The sequence below is a fragment of the Carassius gibelio genome, chromosome B6, assembly GCF_023724105.1.
Source record: "Carassius gibelio isolate Cgi1373 ecotype wild population from Czech Republic chromosome B6, carGib1.2-hapl.c, whole genome shotgun sequence".
Classification (NCBI taxonomy): domain Eukaryota; kingdom Metazoa; phylum Chordata; class Actinopteri; order Cypriniformes; family Cyprinidae; genus Carassius; species Carassius gibelio.
This window is the reverse complement of record NC_068401.1, coordinates 11,688,324-11,701,185: the sequence shown is the minus strand read 5'-3', so window position 1 is coordinate 11,701,185 and position 12,862 is coordinate 11,688,324. Positions and strand designations below refer to the sequence as shown.

At 35.5% G+C, this 12,862-nt stretch overlaps 1 protein-coding gene across 5 annotated transcripts in view; it reads right to left on the bottom strand.

Moving 5' to 3' along the window:
* The window catches only part of LOC127960229 (microtubule-associated serine/threonine-protein kinase 2), a 146,002-nt gene that overhangs the window by 99,945 nt on the left and 33,195 nt on the right, over positions 1–12,862 (bottom strand). The window lies entirely within an intron of this gene.

Here is a 12,862-nt window from a genome sequence, read left to right as displayed (position 1 = left end):
TTTTGTTATCTTTATTTTATAAATGCACAAAGATTTGTTGTTATCATGTCTGTATACAAAAAAAGTAGACCCTTTACAGATTTGATTGATGTATTCCTCTTATATGTACGATGTTCTTTTCAGGGTTATCAGGACAAAATTAATCGAGTCTCAAGATATGTTTTTTAAAAAGTTGAACTTACATTGAATTTACATGGCTTTCTAAACATGTAAAGGCTTGTTTTTTTTTTAGTGGCTTCAATTGGATAGGCTAACAAAAACCTTATAATGCAATGACACTTACATCGTCATTGTATCTCGTGCACTACTGATAAAGTTCAAGTATACTTCGGCCGTCCGCATTATCTAATTTCACGTGTACGCAAGGTGAATGATGAAACAGAAGGGGTACTGCGTGTCAAGCTCGTACACCTTTAAAAAGGTGTGTGGATGCGGCTGTACCATATCAGACCCGAACCAGACAAATTAAAGAGTCGATCAGGACCATGGTTGAAAAATGAGCCGAATTCCTCAGAAAGGCAACAGGATGTTGTAAATCAATTCCTAGTGCCAGAAGTCAGAAGAAAGATAACCAACCATAGCCGACCATCACGTGTAAACACATGAGAGTAATAAACAAGATACTTATCTTTTCAATATGAATAAGGCTTTATTAAATACATCCAAGACATATAAACTACTCTAACACTAGAGTCACACTATTTAAACAAGGTCTGCACAAAAAGGTGAAACATAAACGGTGTCAATAAACAACAATAAAGGTGGTTGACATGTACATCGGTGTCATTCACCCAGCCAAAGGTTAACATAACCCTGTCAAGCTAAAGCCTTAGGCACAGACAATCATCTGCCAACATCGTCTGCTTTATGCAGGAAAACCACCTCTAAGGCAAAAAGCCTGTTTAACAAATGCTAATAGATTTATACATATTTAGAAGACAGCTGCATACTTTTAAAGCAGACACACAGACCATATAGTCAAGCCCTTTATCACAAGAACGTGAACGGTGTACACAGTATGAAGCATTGTATATGTAGTAAATACACAGATCCTTGAACAGATGGGTTGTGAGATCAGCAGGTGAGCCGAACCAGACATCAGTGCTTGCCTTAAGGCAGAAATACAGTCCACCACTGACAGCAATTAAACAGCCTCCCTGAGCACCCAGCTAATGCATTTTAAATCAAGCTCTCACAAAAACCATATCAAGCATGCTATTAGAGCACATAAACACATTATACAACACTTATTTTAATTGAACCACATGTTAACTGAGCCTCATACTCTAAATGCATGAATTCAAAGTAACAAGGATGTAATATTGGCAAAAACAATGAGAATTTTATGACAACAATGCTGGAGAGAGGGAAAGAACATACTATGACAGTCTAGCTCATAGCACTTGTTAAGCCTCTTGAGAGGAACGATAGATATTTCTATCTCAATCTAATTTCAAAACTGACAAAACAAGGTACTCCAGACCCAACGCCTTGTCAGAGGAGAGAGATGCCATGTACGATATTTAGGCTGGTGTGGGATTGGTAATAATTTTGAAATGTTTGAAAAGAACTCTCTTTTGCTTAAAGCTGCATTTATTTGATAAAAAATATAGTATGACCTGTAATACTGTGAAATATTATCACACATCTATTTGAATGTTATTCCAGTCTTCAGTAGGGTTGAAACGATAAGTCAACATTATCGACAAATATTTTTGTTGTCGAGTAGTTGTTTGATTTAATTTGACCTAATTTAGATACTACAATAATGTGGTTTGACCAGCGTGGCGCTGTAGCGCATGACTGTAATTCAGCCCTCCTCTGTGCAATTCATGAGCAGAAGAGATCCCATCAGTGCTGCTTTAGAGAAACCAGGGGGGCAGGGTTTCATATTTTATCGAAGCTTCCTCGGGTGCCGCCACTGATTAGCGGCCCCTCACCTGCTGTTAGCATTCCACTGACTCACATTCATTTTGCCATCACTTTGACAGCGAATAACTTTACAACTGTCTTTTACGGTCTCTGTCGCACAGTAGAGAAATTACTGTATGGACAGGAGGAGAAGCTCGCAGGTAATCTTTTACTCTCTATGCGGCATAAAGTCAAGGGAGAAGCCCATAGAATACTTGCCATAATTTGCTCCTGTTCACGCTCGCTGTTTCTGCAAGATTCGGTGGGTGATTCAGATTTCTCTTGGCAAAGATATTAGAAGACTTACAATTGTCAGACAGGTTGCTCATGTCACATCTACGTCATCAGGCTCAGTTTGAGTCTGTGTAGTACGCTCGACCCCCAGGAAGTGCATGCTTCTAATTGACTTCACTTGTCTCCATTGAATCCAATGGGGTCACTGTCTCCATTTCTTTAACTGTCTATGAGAGAAACGAACCCAAGCCGAACCGAATGACATTTGGATATGAAATTATATGACGCGCGCTTTCCTCTCAATAACAAAATAAACAACAACAACCATTGATTAAAGTGATAGTTTGGTTTGCAGAGAACAAAGCTTCATCTATCTCAGGGCTGTTTTGATTATCATAACCCAGTAAGATATCTTAAGAGAGATTACTCTCCCAGTCAAAAGTTTTTAAATAAAAAATCTTAATGTTATCATGTTTTTCTTTTAAAGAAGTTTCTTCTGCTCACCAAGCTTGCATTTATTTGATCCAAAATACTGCAAAAGCAGTAATAATGTGCATTAATTTTACAATTTAAAATAACTGCTTTCTATTTGAATATATAATTGAGGGGTTATTGTAGAAATTAACACTTCTATTTTGCAAGAATGCTTTAAATTGACAAAGACATTTAAAATGTTACAAAATATTTCTATTTCAGATAAATGCTGATCCTCTGAACTTTCTATCCATCAAAGAAACCTGAAAAAATTGTATTCAACTGTTTTCAACATAATAATAATAAAAACAATAATAATAAATGTTTAGCAGCAAATCAGTATATAAGAACGATTTCTAAAGGATCATGTGACTGGAGTTATGATGCTAAACATTCAGACTTGAAATCACAGGAATACATTTCATTTTAAAATATATTCAAATAAAAAAATTACATTAAATAGTAAAAAATCTTTCAAAATTGTACTGTTTTTGCTGTACTTTGTATCAAATACATGCAGGCTTGATGAGCATAAGATACTTCTTTAAAAACAATGTTACTGTTCAAAACATTTTGACTTGTAGTGTATATTGTGAATAAAATTGTTTATCCAAAAATAATTACCTTTATTTTATTTCTTAACCATATTATATACTTACAAAAGGAGATGTTAGGCAGAATGATGTGTCATTCAGTTAATTTTCATATAGTAATTAAATGGTAAATAGGAAGGTTTCTCTGTCATCTCATTTTGTGTGTCAAATATATTTATTTATATGAATTAATTGTATAATAATTGTAATTACATAACATTATTTCCCAAAGCTGAAGTGATTAGACTACCTTTTATGTATTTGTTATGTAAAACAGTATTTTAACTAATTGCAAGAGCTGATTAATCAATGAAATTCTACTGATTAATCAGTGAGATAATCGACAATTAGTCGATGAATCATTTTAATAATCGTTAGATTAATCTATTATCAAAATAATCGTTTGCTGCAGCCCTAGTATTCAATGTCACATGATCTTTCAGAAATCATTCTAATTTGCTGATTTGGTTCAATGCTTTTTTTTTTTTTTTTTTTTTTTGTGAAAACTAATTATTTGATGAATAGAAAGTTCAAAAGAAAAGGATTTATTTCAAAATTGACATTTTTTTTTGCAGCAATGCATTTAATTAATACTATTACTAATAATGTAGTTAAATTTAGTCTAATGATCAATTATATTATTAAAACCATTTATTAATTTATTCAAACAAAGGAAAATTTTACAGACCCCAAACTTTTGAACTTGTATGTGTGTATACATTTTACATCATTATATATTAATTTATAACCATAAAAAAAACTTAACCAGTGTTGCTAAGCAGGGCTGGTGGCCGTTAATAAAATAAATAAATAAAACTATTACACTTTTCACATTTAGAAATTTGTGAAAAGTGTAAAAACTACATAGCACTGGGATTTCAGAGTGAACAAAGGTTTGAATTTTATGCCTTATTATTTGTACCTGTCAATCTCAGACTCTGTCAGTAACACTCATGCAGTGGCAGAAGGACCAAACAGCATTCAATCCCCATATTGTTAACTGAAGGGTTAGTTCACCCAAAAATAAAAATGTAAATGCAAACTTCTTGTGTACACCTGTTGGCACAGGCTAGATTAATGTGATTATTATGGTTTGAATTTGGATTTTTTTCTTACAAAAACACATAAATTTGCTACATGAGGCCTCTACTCAACACATCCACCCCCCCCCCCCAATTTTATTATGGATGGGCGCTTTTTGGACTGATGCACTGCAACAGCCACTGAGTGCCATTAAACAGCTTGAAGGATCAAAGACAATTTTGAATATAACTTCGACTGGATTCTTCTGAAAAAAGAAAGTCATATACACCTAGGAAGCCTTGAGGGTGAGTAATTTGTGAACTAATTTTCATTTTTGGGTGAACTAACCCTTTAAGGCACCTGCAGAAAATATGAAGCCAAATTCCCAGCACAGAGGATTAAAAAGTTTTTGCACTCTTGCTTGGCTTCAAAACACAAAGAGGAAAGGGTTTCCTTTAGGAATATGACTCATTTAAGCCCTCCACCAGTACCGGTGCTCATAGTCCTTGAGGAACAGACATGGGAATAAGCAAAACAGGAACAAGAGAGCTTACAAAAACAAAGCGGAAAACCTCGTCAGCCAATTATTTTTGGAAAATGAGTTGCCGGAAGCCAAGAGTAATGTTGTGCAGTGTTTATTGACTCTGTGCTCCAAATGTGCACTGATCTCAAGCAGATGCGTTTAATTTTTCATATGCATTGTAATTGCTATCTGGACTCAGTCAACCAGAATCTCACCATGGGGAGGAAGATAGACAAAAGGGCTGTGTGAGTCCTGTGGAGACCTGGGTAATTAATTAAATTTGGATCAGCTCATTTAAAAGGAACAGCCAGTATTGACAGTCTCAATTATGCACCTTAAAATGAATTCAACAAAATAACTCTTAATAGTCATACAGTATAAGCTTGCATTTAAAAGCTCAGATATTAATGACTAAAAGAGTATTCAGAACCAGTTCATAATTACGAGGTCAAGCTGTCATTTCAGGTCTAGAAGAACTTGTCATATTCTGAACCAATTAAAGTTTGAATCTAGCCCCTGTGTGAGTTTTAAAAGGTCACAGCTACGACAAATGAGAATAAAAAAATGTTAGAGCAAGAGGAGGTGATGACAGAAGAGACTGTGGGAAAAATATAGAGGAGGTAAGAAATCAAGGACATTTTTTTTAAAAAAGGGATCACTGCATGTGCATTTTCAAAACATCAGCTTAAAAGGTCTGTTATTTTGCCTTTTAAACATACTGAGATTACTTTATGAGAACACCGTGCCCAAAAAAGGCAAAGTCTTTTTGAGAGATGCATAAATTAAATATCAATAATAAATTAGATTGTCTGCTACATCAAAAATGTTTCAACTTTAAAGAGTAGAACCGAGAACTCCAAGGACAAAACTACTGCAGCTGTGGTTTTCCTAAAAAAAGCAATTGGCATGATAAAAATTACAGTACATCATTGCACTAGCAACACAATGATTCTCAGGAAATGCATGAACTGTTGGAACATGCAATGCATATTAGCATCTGCATAATTGTTTCAGGACTCGGTCTGAAGACGAAAATTAGAATGAAAATGCTACATTGCCCTCTTTTTCCAGTACATAAATAACGATTGGTTAGGAAAATTGTGCAAGTTTAGGACACATTCTCTCCTGTGAGGCTCTTACATAATACCAACAGCACACATTTGGGATTTTTGACTGTATCATCTCTTTGAGAGCCATGCTGCAAAGCTGTTCTAGCCTAAATGAATTCTGCAGGATATAGGCTAAGTGTAACTATCCTCAGTTTCTGATTCCAGGCACAACCAGGCACAACCAGTCTACTTTCAGAGATGAATTATGAATGTGTCCTGCTGGCTCGACAGGTGAATTATCAAGGGCAGTAAAAAGAAAAGTATCACTGTGTTTAGGATGTATGCTTTCTCTTCTTGTTTCTCTCTCTACACTGGCTATTGAATGCATAACCTTGAAGAGAAAGAACGAGTCAGCATCACTACCTGTGGTGACAAGGACAATGGGAATTTTGTAGTTTCTATATTTATCCTTTTGGATTTTCTGGATTTTCGAAGTAGCACTGACAAAATGACTGAAATCACTTTATTTGTTAATGCTACATATGCTTTTGAATTTTTTGAAATATTTAATCTACCACACGTAGATTCAAAAATGTGTGTGTATATTATGTGTTGAACCGGCATTCACCTCCGTGTTTTGCTGTTATGCCACTGACTGGCAGAATCATGTGGCTACACACGCTTTTAAGGGGGAAGTATTAACAGGAAATAACCGAAATAACCGACATGGGAAAATTACGTTGTTTAGAGGTTCTAAATTTCGGTTTCGATTGCTTTTCGATTAATCGTCCAGCCCTAATAAAAGGCCACTCTAAAATGTGCAGTTTTACTGTATTGGGGGTCAGAAAACCAGTCAGTATTTGGTGTGAGCACCATTTGTCTCACGCAGTGCAACACATCTCCTTCACATAGAGTTGATCAGGTTGTTGATTGTGGCCTGTGGAATATTGGTCCACTCATGTTCAATGGCTGTGCAAAGCTTCTGGATATTGGCAGGAAGTGGAACATGCTGTCGTATATGCTGTCGTCTGTGCATTCAAAATGCCATCAAAAAAATTCACCGTTATCCATAACATATGCCTGCCCACACCACAACTCAACCGCCACCATGGGCCACTCGATCCACAACATTGCCATCAGCAAACAGCTCACCCACATGTAACCATACACGCTGTCTGCCATCTGCCCTGCACTATAAACCGGGATTCATCCGTGAAGAGAACACCTCTCTAAAGTGCCAGGTGCCAGAAATTCTTTGGTTATGCAAGACGATTGTTGCAGCAGCAGTCCGGATAGCTGGTCTCAGACACCTTTGGAGACAGCTTATGATAGAGAAATTAACATTCAATTCACAGGCAACAGCTCTGGTGGACATTCCTGCAGTTAGCATGCCAACTGCACGCTCCCTCAAAACTTGCAACCTCTGTGGCATTGTGCTGTGTGATAAAACTGCACACTTTAGAGTGGCCTTTCATTGTGGCCAGCCTAAGGCACATCTGTGCAATAATCATGCCGTCTAATAAGCATCTTATTATCTCGACAAAGGAGAAGTGCTCACTAACACAGATTTAGACAGATTTGTGAACAATATTTGAGAGAAATAGGCCTTTTGAGCACATAGAAAGAGTCTTAGATCTTTGAGTTCAGCTCACGTAAAATTAGTATAATTTTTAATTAGTATAATCTTTTATGGATAATATTTATTTTTAGATAAGAACACAAACATAACACAAAGAACATTTCTGCAATTACATTTATATTTGTTTTACATAAAATGTACTAAAATATGAAAAAAAAAAAAAAAAAACATTAAAAAAGATATTTTAAAATGTGTAAAAGAGCAATAACTTGATTCTGTAATCCTAAAATGGCATTTTCAAAAATCCATAAATTGTTTTAAAAAATGAATATGAGGAAATAAACATTGCTATCAACAATACAGTCAATAATTTGGTAGATCTGTCCATGGTGGGAATAATTTTTCATTTTATATGTAGTACATAGTGAACATGTTATGGCAGCAAACTGAATATAGTGCAGGATAATACTTTGCATTTTTGCTTAGGCACTGTCAAAAAAGTCCCACATTACACTTTATAACACCAAATATCTGTTAACCACTAGTGTGGATACAGCGTCAACTGTTATTAATTATTAGTCCTGTGTTACGAATGTACATGATTCTAAATATTTTTCAAAAGTAGCCCTATTCATTTCTTGATGGATAAGACTTTTAATGAGGAAATAATGACTGTGACTATTACATTATGCAGTACTTTCTCATTAGCTGTTAAACTTTTCATGTAAGCCCAACTGTTATTGTATAGATTGACTAATTAATGTTTAGTGAGCCTAATATATATATATATATATATATATATATATATATATATATATATATATATATATAACTAAGTTTTTCAAAAAGCAAAAGAATAAATAAAAATGTACAAGCACAAATTACTGCTCTTTTCTGTCCACAAGATATGATAGATTTAAATCAGAGATATACATAAATAATAAAAATAAAAAAAAAGTGTTAAAAGGTGCCTTTACCCTCCAGGTGAACTGCTAAATTTTGTTTCATTAGTTTGCGTCATAGATCACAATCAGGATCTGGGCCAAATGCAAGGAACATCAGATTAAAAGCCTGAAGACAGAAACAGAAGCACCAAAGCAAAAAGCAAAAACAACTGTCATATCCAGATAAAGAAAACAAGCAGAGTGGGTAAATACTGCAGAAATACAGCTAACAGCACAGAAACAAAAAAGACAGATCCCAGCAGCCTCTACCGCTGCCATGAGTGTCGTCACCTTGGGTTGGCTGGCAGCACAGTAGAGGGTCTCTTTCAAGTAATTATTCATAATTGCCTTTTGAATATTTAATCCTGTACATAGTCACTCACTTTGGCTGTTTGTGACCTCGATTATGGGAGATGAGCGAACATACTGGTCTAGTGTTTTTCTTTGTCTTCTTTGTGGCCGTTAAAGCCTATTGCCTCTGGGTAACATTTTTCAAAAATGAATCGATCATGAAAGAGGTATAGGCGCAAGCTAAAATTTTTAAAGGATGGAAACGGATTTCACTCTCCCATTAAAAGATTACGTGACAAAGGATTGACTGTGTATTCATGAGAGCCGCAGCTACTTATGTGGGTCTCCAACTGCCTATAAAAGCTCCATTAACCACACTAAAGACCAGATTCCCTGGGAGGGGAAAACAAATCACCATTTAAAATATACAACCACTGCACAATTTAAGTCTGGGATCCTCTGTACAAAAGGCACTTCAACTAGGAATCTGCTTCTTTATCCACTCTTCTTTAGCTGATAAAATACAGTTGTAGATTTCCATGGCAGGCCAGCTGTTAAATCTTAATATAATATTTGAACATCAGACTAGAACTTCAATAACGCACCAAAAAAGAAAAGAAACCGGAATGAATAAGAATATCACCAACAGTACTAGAACAACCTTGCCTTTTCCCCCAGGCTATATGCAAATATTATGCAAATATCACGGTATGGTAATGCCACTGTTGACTTATTCCAGCTTCGCTGCCATCTCAATTTAGACTGAGCACCAAAGGATGAAAACAAAATAACCTTTTTCTTCCCTGAAGGTGTGTGTCAGATCTGAACGGGCAACAGTGACCGGTGTATAACCAAAAGACAATTTCCTGCTATCATATCCCTTAAAAATATAAGAACGTAACAACTTACACAATTATACATCTTGCACATGATTATAGATGTTGCTATCAAATGGCTCAGGTCTTCCTTTCAATGTAAATCTAATCGTTTAATCATTTTATCATGTCCTAGATGCAAGTCTGATCAGTTACATAGGTAAAAACTTAAACACTTATGGTGTTTGCGCAAATCCCTTAGTTCAATGAGTACTGCTATTTCCAGCACCTTGTCTGCCATTGTGGGTAACTTGTAGGCAGAACAATAAATCTTATGAAAACCAATCTGATGAATCACTTTGCATAATCAGTTATGGTTCACGTCACAAAAATCACATACCCTCCCAAAAAAAAAAAAGTATAATAATAATTCTGCTTGCGCAAAACACACCCACCACTCCATGCTTGTAGCTGGAAGGTAAACACCATCTGCCTGTCCTGCATGGTTCCCTGTAAGTCACTCCATTCCCTCTTCTATGTCTCTCCCACGTCTCATACAATAAAGCAGCAGCCTCAGCCCTCACAGCCTGGATCTGAGCATTATGAACTACATCACCACAGGATAAACCAACACCGGGTCTTTTTTTTGCAACACTATTAGGTCTATGACTGAGAAGAAAAATAACAGCTTACTTGCAAAGCTCGAATGGCATTACCCATAATTGTGTCAACCAGTAAAGATTTATATCCTATTAAATATGTTAGATATCAGTGGGCAGAACTGAAAATGCAGAGCAGGACTTGTCCCAAACAAGTCAAGATGAAGACCTGATAATCAGACTCATTCATTTGCTACAGATGATGAAATCTTTTAGTTGGCGTCCCTCAAGTTCCAAATAAAAAGAGAAAATAATCAAATGAGATCAAGTAACTTTCATCTGTAATGTATATATTTCGCTGGATTGCTCAACAGATCATTTATAAAAATTAATTACCACAAGAAAATTATTTTTCATTCAATTTTCCAGCCAAAATATCTATTTTTGATGTATACCGTTACAGTAACGTAAAATATTGATAATATGATAAGATTTCAGACTGTATCTGATCGTCAACTTCATTCACCATAATGTTTAAAACACATTATTTCCTAATAACTAGTATGTGCAGCTACAAAGAGTGAGCAAGAAAATAAAGAAGAAAGCAGCAACAGCAGCTCAGCAGATTATATTTCACTAGCATTTTTTATGGAAGCTGCTTTATATAATATTGCAATCTATTTGAAAAAACGATATGTATTTGATAATAATTTCCTTTTAAAAACTTGATATACTCCTGCATCATGATGGATATCATATTAATGATGCCGCTTACTTGATGCGCATAGAGATTTATCATCCAAAGGCTGTGTGTCATATAAAACCGTGATGAATTTAAATGAACAGGCCTTTAAATTACAGTTTAAATATGGCACAAACAAACTTTATATTATCCAGCACACTGGCACACAGTATAAAAGTCTTGCAAGTTGCAACTTTAAATAATTGTGGACTATTACATCTTAATATCAGCATGCTGGTGTTTGCTGGCATATAATGCCTAATAAGCAGCAATTAGTGTGTTCATGGCTTCGCTTTTAACAGACAAGGCCTTTTAAATAGGGTCTGCTGCAGTACTGGCATATTAATTACTACTTTATTAGGACAGTGTGCTACACTGCGGTGGTGAGTACATTATTCATCCATAAACATAAGGGCTGCGATATTCACATGCCCATGTGTAGCACTTTATCTTTTCAAGAGTTGTACCGTTAAGTTTTATGTAAGTGGGCAATGCTGCCACCTCATGGTTAGAAACAACCATGAGCATCACAGAACTCTCTTCAAATCTTGCCCTGGAGGGCCAATGCGGTGCAGAGTTTAGCTCCAACCCTGATCAAAGTCACCTGCCTGTGATTTTCAAATGATCCCAAAAACATTGATTAGCATGTTCAGGTGTGTTTGACTAGGGTTGGAGCCAAACTCTGCACCGCACTGGCCCTCCAAGGGCAAGATTTGAATAGCCCTGCCCTATCTTATGTACAAGGCTTTCTTCGTGTTCTGCATGCAAACAAGAGCAGTGTAAAGTAAATCCACTCAAACACACTGGGCCTCATTTACAAAACGAAAGTACGACAGAAAGCTGGCCGCACGGTCACTTCAACGCAAAACTTGGAATTGATCGATATGAGCATGAACGGTGGCTACGCTCAAATCTCATGTCTGGTCTTTTGAGTTTTTGAGTTACCTGAACTAATAGTTAATACAGTGGAGGACTGTAGAATGACAGCATTTTGTTCGTTTTTATTTTACTGACCATCAAATGAAGCTCATTATTCGATTGTTAACCAGTAAGATTAGAATGTCTCTTTTTTGGGGGTTTTATACAGGTCTTTAGCTTTATATGCGCGAATAGCAATGTAAACAAGATCATGCAGACAGAATCATCGCATCATGAATCTGCAGCGCTTTTGAGAAAGTCTATTAAAGTAATAAAATAAATAGGATCACACAAAATATATAATAAGCTATAATATAATTAACATTAACAAAACGGAGAAAAAGCATTGTGCAACAAGTATTGGCCACGATAATTTTTGTGGCCAATAAAAAATTAATGCATTTATTAACTTATTTTTCATTCTTGTTCTATTCTGAATAAAGCTAAATTTAGGGGAACTTTTATTTACCAGTATTTTAATATACATATAAAATGACATAAATTAATGTAGCCTAATTGTTTGCAATTACGAGGTCAGCAGGTGTTTTTGGAGTAAGATCAATTTCTCTTTCATGAGTTTGCGTCCTCTTTTTGCCCGGGTTTCGTTTGTCTGTGTTGTAAACTGTAGGTCCAGGGAGTTTTTAAGGTGTGATAATTTACATGAGTATTGTCTTCTGACTGCCACCACATTTATCAACATGCAATTATTCGTACGATGAGATTGGCGGCATATGAATGTTTCATGAATCACACGTGAACTCGGTTGTAAGTTGATTTGTGTGATGTGCGCACGGATCTGTTAAGTTGAAAAATGAGGCCCACTGTGACTTGCAATTTATCAGACAGTAGAGGACTTAAGAATCTGAAAATAGCAAACTCAGGGAATCACGAATACTTTACCTCTTTTTGCTGCTGTTTACAGAACAAATCTCAAAACTAATTAGTAATATTATTATACAGTCATTAAAAAGGTCCAGCATGCCACAAAAGACTACATCCAAAAAAGTTTAATTGGGAAATGTTCAAGTAGATATTGAGGTTACACACACAGACTTATTACTTATATTATGCAATTAAATACTATAGAAAATTATAGGTATAAATTATAATATGTTAATTCATTTATATTGCATAATAACAAAACTTAACCATTTGGCTTCCTTTTTT